The sequence below is a fragment of the Bison bison genome, unplaced genomic scaffold (genome assembly GCF_000754665.1).
Source record: "Bison bison bison isolate TAMUID 2011002044 unplaced genomic scaffold, Bison_UMD1.0 scf7180017864178, whole genome shotgun sequence".
Taxonomy (NCBI): domain Eukaryota; kingdom Metazoa; phylum Chordata; class Mammalia; order Artiodactyla; family Bovidae; genus Bison; species Bison bison.
Window position 1 is genome coordinate 201,050 of NW_011494750.1, and position 6,691 is coordinate 207,740.

The 6,691-nt window shown below is 49.6% G+C and overlaps 1 protein-coding gene across 1 annotated transcript in view; it reads left to right on the forward strand.

Annotated features, from left to right (window-relative positions):
• The first annotated feature begins 6,538 nt into the window (after positions 1–6,538).
• PRDM11 (PR domain containing 11) overlaps positions 6,539–6,691 on the forward strand; it is a 91,795-nt gene continuing 91,642 nt past the window's right edge. The window contains 1 exon segment of the mRNA XM_010842326.1: positions 6,539–6,648. The gene's annotated coding sequence lies outside the window, so the exon portion shown is untranslated.

Consider the following 6,691-nt stretch of genomic DNA (forward strand, 5'->3'; position numbering starts at 1 on the left):
CCTTCAGGGCATGTTGAAGGTCAGAGCTGCAGCAGCACAGGGATCAATCTCTGCAGAGGCAGATGGCAAATGCCCTTGCTGTTCAGTCACTCAAGAGTCTTCTCCAGCACCACAATTTGAAGGCATCAGTTTTTCGGTGCTCAGCTTTCTTTATGGTCCAATAATCTGTACATGACTACTGGAAAAACAACAGCTTTGACTATACGGACCTTTGTTGGCAAAGTGACGTCTCTTCCTTTCCTTCCAAGGAGCAAGCATCTTTTAATTTTGTGGCTGCAAAATTTGGAGCCCAAGAAAACACAATCTGTCACTGCTTTCACTTTCCCCCTCCTATTTGCCATGAAGTGATGGGACTGATCTTAATTTTTTGAATGCTGAGTTTTCAGCCAGCTTTTTCACTCTCCTCTTTCACCCTCATCAAGAGACTCTTTAGTTTCTCGTCACTTTCTGCCATTAGAGTGATATCATCTGAATATCTGAGGTTGCTGATATTTCTCCTGGCAATCTTGATTCCAGCTTGTGATTCATCCAGCCCAGCGTTTCACATGATGTACTCTGCATATAAGTTAAATAAACAGGGTGACAACATGCAGCCTTGATGTACTCCTTTCTCAATTTTGAACCAGTCAGTTCTTCCAGGTAAGGTTCTAACTGTTGCTTCTTGACCAGCATACAGGTTTCTTTGGAGACAGGTAAGGTGGTCTGGTATTCCCAGCTCTTTAAGAATTTTAAATGCCCTTGAAAAGCAGCAATTTGTAGTTGATGGCAGAATACAGTAGAAGGAATAGTATGCCACTCTGAGGTTAGGTTATAAAAGATGATGACTTTCTTCTGCCTCTCTCTCTCTGATCATTCACTCCAAGGAAGACCAGCTGCCGTATCAGGAGCAGTGATACTGAGATGCCCAAATCAAGAATCTAAGCTCTCTCTTCAACAATCACAGGAATGGGGTGATCAACTTGCCCTGGTTTGCCTGGAGCCAACCTGCTTTTAAAGCTGAAAATCCCATATCCTGGGAATCTTCCTCATTCCCGGCCAAACTTGCATCATGGTTTATCCTACATGTGAGGGAGTTTGGAAGTGGACTCACCAGCCCCAGGCAAGCCTTCAGCCCAGCTGACAACCTGGCAAGCCCCAGCTGACAACCTGACTGCAACCTCACGAGCAATTCTGGGCCAGAACCACCCAGTTAAGCTGCTTCCAGGATTCCTGGTTCTCAGAGACCGTGAGGTAGGGAAGATCCACTGGAGAAGGGAATGGCTCTCCACTCCAGTATTCTTGCCTGTAGAATTCCATGGACAGAGCTACAGCCCATGGGGTTGCAAAGAGTGGGACATGACTTAACTGAACAAAAACATTGTTTTAAGCAACAGGGAGCCTATTGAAAGGAGTTCAGGTAGCTCGTGACCCTCTGAAAAGTTGAAGAACCAAGTGCAGGGTGCGCAGAGACAGAGTCACAGCCAAGACCATGCCACAGAGCCCGTGCGGACGCTGCCCGATACTGCCGAGAGGCACTATAGCTTGTACCACCAGCCCCTGCAACCCTTCCATATCCAGCTACAGGCACTCCTGCCCTCGAGAACTGACTCTAGTGCACTCCAACTCTCACCAGAAAGGACCGTCCATGGTCCCTGTCTCTACATGTCACTAGATTCCAGTCCAAAGGTGGGGGATCTCATCTAATTGGCTGAGGCTCCATCATATGTCTGTACCTTACCTTTGAGCTTCTACAACAAAATACCGCTGGCAACTTAGAAACCACAGAAAATTATGCCTCACAGTTCTGGAGGCTGGAAGTCCAAGATCAGATTGGGTCTAGTGAGAATCTGCTTCCTGCTTCTTGAATGGCGGTCTTCTGTTTGTGTTCTATGGTGGGAAGGTCAGGGGAGCTCTCGAGTCTCTTTTCTAAGGGTGCAAATCTTATTTATAAGGACCCCACCTTCATGACCTATGCATCCCCTGAAAGGGAATTTTTGATGTTTTCAGATTCTCTAGTGGGAATGGGGGCGGACACACCCTGGGTCTCTCCAGGGCTCAGAAGGGTGGGAATTTCCCCAGTCACTGGAAGGGAAGTCAGACACTAGGTAGCCAGATAAAAGACAGGTCCACATCAACCTCATAAGCAGGAGGGACAGTTAAATAACATGGTTTATGAACATACCTACTGACTCATCTGGCACTTGGTCAGTGTTAGTAGCCACATGGCAGCCAAGGTGATGGTGTGAAAACGTAAGTGAGACCCTGCGTTTCCCCAGCTGTAAAGCATCGATGGCTGCTGCTGATGTTCAAATAATCCAAACCATGGAAAAGCGTCGCCTAGATTCAGCCCCTTCTTCTGCTCGTCTCCTTCCCCGTCTCTCCTTCTACACTATGCTCTACACTAGCCTTGGGCCACCCCATACAACAAGCTTAGCTAGCTTCTGCTTCAGGGCCTTTCCCCAGGCTGTGTCCTCTGCTGAAGGGACTCGACTACTCAACCGTGCATGGGGGTGACTCCTTCCCACTGATCAAGACTCCCATGAGATGCCACATCTCTGAGACCTTCCCTGTCCAAGGTTCTAAAGCTGCTCTTTCACCTTCAACCTGCATCCTAATCATCTCACCTTGCCGGGCACGTGGTAGACAGCCCATGAGGGGCAGTAGCTTCTGTAGAAAAGAGGAGTCTATTTCCTGCCAAAACTCAGCAGGAGGTACGAATGAGGGATAGCTTGGTGGGGGCGGGGTGGGGGGTAGGGGATAGAGGTTTGTGCTTCCTGGGCAGTTGACAGGAGAGGCAAGCTGTTTGTCAGCAGAACCAAAAAATAGCCATGATGATCTGACCCAGGGCATTTGATCTTAGTCATCAGCAGCTGAGCGAGGAATCCCTTGGTTATAAGCCAGTCCCTCCTCCCTTCCAAGAGAGGAATCCCTCAGCTGTTGGGCGAGTGGACAAGACAAGACCAAAAGAGAACCATGCCTGGCTTAACACAAGGCCCATGGAATCCAACTCCCTTCAGCAACTCTTCCAAATGTGGATTTATTTTAAATATTTATTTCTTGCCATTAAAGGTGGGGGGGAATCTTTAATAAAAGGCAGAGAAAACAAAGCTGAGTTAGTAGGATTAGAAGTGGGAAAGGAGGAATGAGGAGGGAGCAACTGCCAAAGTTGTTGGGGACGGGGGTGGAATCTGGCCCTGAGCTTCCTGGCAACCTGCGTAAAAAGGGAAACCTGATCAGTTATGCAGCTCTTCTTGTTAGCAAGGGAGATGCTTGCCAGCTCCTCGAGGGAAATGCAGTTGATCTTTGGTCTGTTTTTTACAGGCACTAAATCCTGAATGAAATTTCTCCCTCAAGGCTTTCAGAAGGGTCATTGATTGATGCAATAAACACTGGTCCTTGCTTCACAGCAAATGTGGAAGTGAATCTCTAGTGATCCAGGGGGCATTTAAATCGCAGCTCGTTGCATAAATGTTTTACTTGGGTATCAGTAGCAGATGAGAAAGGTCTCAGATTGGCTTTTCTTTCTGAAGATCTGAACTTCATTCACTTAGAACATGTCAGTGTCCTCACAGGGACCTGGAAGTGACTGGGATTGTTGGTAAATTTTTTGTAGGGGGCAATCATGAAGAGCCTGACATCCCATCGCACAGTTCTGGTCAGCTCCTATTGTGTGAAATGCACAAAGGAGAAACCAGGGAAATATTTTACCAACTGTTAGGCTAAAAAGTTGTCTTATGGAGAAGGACGACAAACCAATGTCGTCCAAGGGTGGAGAGCATGGAGCAATGGAGTCAGACACATCTGGCTGTGAATCTAGCTGTGCGGCTTCGGGCAAGTTTCTTAACCTCTCTGAGCATGGTGTCCCTGTCTGCAATAACAGCAATGATGCCGATTGCCTTGGATTACTGAGAGGGTCAAATGGTAAGGTCCCTGAAAGTGTGTGTCACGTGCCCTATTCATGTCAACCCCCTTTGTACCGCCTGACCCCCAACTAGTTCTCAGGGGATCTGAGTGGAGCTCCTCTTCATCCTTACTTCTGTGTTTCAGGCCCAACTCAGCCCACAGAGGGAAGAGGCTGAGGCACAGTCTCAAAGGCCTACCTTGTCCAGACCTCTTGTCTACAGTGATTACCTTCGGGCCCTGGGATAATCACTTTAGGTAATTACCACTTTCTGCCCTCTGACCCCAGGCATTTGTCCCAGCCCTTGCCTGCCTTGGGCTCCCAGAGAGTCTCCCAGTCTTATTTCAGATGCCTTCCCAAGCCGTGGTGTTGATCACGTGGCTACAGGGCACTTCTTGAGGGAACAAGGTAGGACCCCTGGTGCAAATTCTGTGTCGCACAGGAAAAAGCTGGAGCTCAGACAGAAGAGTCACGCGCCCCAGGTTCCATGGCAGGGGGTGGCAGGCCGGACCTCAGACCTGGGTCTCTGAACCATGCAGACTCTCTGTGCCCACCAAGCGTGACGACTGGAGACTCCTGGCCTGCAATGCCCAAGGACCCAGCCTCACTCCAGAGCTGGAGCCTGGAGACCGACTGTTCCTGGCAAAGAGAAGCCAGACTGGGCCAAATGGATGGGGAGATTTAAATAGAAAACCAGCACCACATGGAAAAATTCCCTCTTTGCCTCACTCCTCAGCTCTTTCTCTCAAAGACCATTTTGCTTTTTGGAGGCCGTGACCACCTTCTCTCTTTATCCTCTTGGCTTTCTGGCCTCCTCTGGGCTCCTCTGCCCCACCCACTCTTGAGTCATCATAGCTGGCCACGTGTTACACACCCTGCCGCTTTGAGACCTGCAGGTCTCTGCCAGTGCTGTTCGCCTTTCTGGAAAGCCATCCTACTGCTGGTGGAAATTCCAACCCCATCAGGGCCCACCTGACACCCTTTCCTTGGTGAATCCTTCTCAAAAGGAATACATGGCTTCCTCCTTGGTGTCCTTTCCTCTCTCTGCCCAAGCACCTGGCCTCCAGTATAAAGCTGTGCATTAATTATTGAATTAATCTGAGTTAACTACCAGTTTCTCCATCTCCTGGCCAGACCAAGACCTCTTAAAAGGACCAGGTCTAACTAACCTCAGTACTCCCCAGTACCCAACACTCTGCCTGGCACTGAGCAGAAAGACACTCAGGAAACTTTTTATAGTTATATTGAAAGTCATATAATTCTGATGTTAATTATCGTTACTTGAGCATCTACTGTGAGCAGTCTGGTGCTAGGCTCTTTAAACAGTTTCATGGCTCCTCACATGGAGCTGGCAATGAGGGTTGTTATTCCTGTGTCCCACTTTGCAGATAGGAAACTGAGGCTCAGAGAAGGGAAGTCCTTTACTCAAGATCACACAGGAAGTACAAGATGAAGGACTTCAAGAAGGTGTGTTTGTGATGCCAGATTCAAGGGAAACAGAAGACGTGGTACATACAGAGCTTCTCCCCTCAACCCCCAACTTCCAGACTCCAAGAGCTAGGAGCATGTCCTGGGGTCTGACCATGGATGCCATCTGGGACTCAGGCTCCCAGCCAGCAGGTAAACTGACAGGGACCTCCATCCTCGAGAGGACATCTCCCCGGGGCGGTACCCACTGGAGACCTCCTGCGCCAAGACTTTCAGGGCTTCCACGGATGTCTGAAGGTCGGGAAGCCCCTCCCTAAGCAGCGCCGCGCCCCGGCGCGGTCCTGAGGTCAAATTCCTCCTGACAACCTTCTACTAGAGGTTACACCTCGGTTTAAGAGCCAGAGCAGCATAGCCTCCCCTGACAGGAGAGATCTGGCACTTGGGCCCCTTGCCTTGCAGACAACGCCAGAAGAACACTGTTATTTTGGGAGTAGTTGTCTTGGTTACGCCATCCCGCGGTGTTCTCTGCTGCATCCTAACCCGTCAGGTTTCCAAGCGTGGAGTAAAGCCTTTCAAGCTTTTAAACACCGTCTTTATGAATATTCCGCCCACTCTTTTCTTTGCTACCTTGTTGCTCTGCGATGTTGAATCCCATTTCACAGATGAAGAAATTGAGGACCTAAGCAAGCGATTTCGGTTTAAACACCTTTACCAAGACAGCCCGGGACCAGCAAGTCCGGTTCTCAGGATCTCAATCCCGGTAAAAAAAAAATTACGATTTGAAGAACACGTGCGGCTCGCGACGTGAAAACCGCTGCCCCACGTAAATAGTTAAATGTTTCAAATGAACCCCCCCCAGCCCTCTTCCCCCAGCTTGCAGCGGGATGCACCTGGCGTTTGGAATTCCGAATGGCTGGGCATTCAAAGGGTTAAACCGGATCAGGAGGGGGCCAGTTGCGGGCAGTGGAGCCAAGAAAGGGTTAAAAATATCAACACGTTTACTCCCCAGTTTGGTTCACAAGGGGCAGCAACAGGAGTGGGGGAGCCAGGGAGCCCCCTCAAGGAATGACTTTTTAAAATTCTAGAACTTTTAATTCCGACCAAAAACAAAAAAAAAGTGTCCCAGTTCGAAAGTTCTTTTAACCTCTTCTTTTTTTCAATTTTTTTTTTTTTTTTTTTCTCGATTTCTCCCGGGCTGGTTTATAAAAGTCGCCCTGTCCTTTTGGGTTCGAGGAACCAGGTTCCCCCCACCCCCGCTCCCCTCCAGGCAGGGCGCGGGGCGGGGGCGCCGAGAGGACCCCGGCAGTTTTCTCCCGGGGCCGGGTTGGGACGCGCGGCTGGTGAGTCCCGGCTCCGGGCCCCTGAATTGGGGGGTCCGCGTCT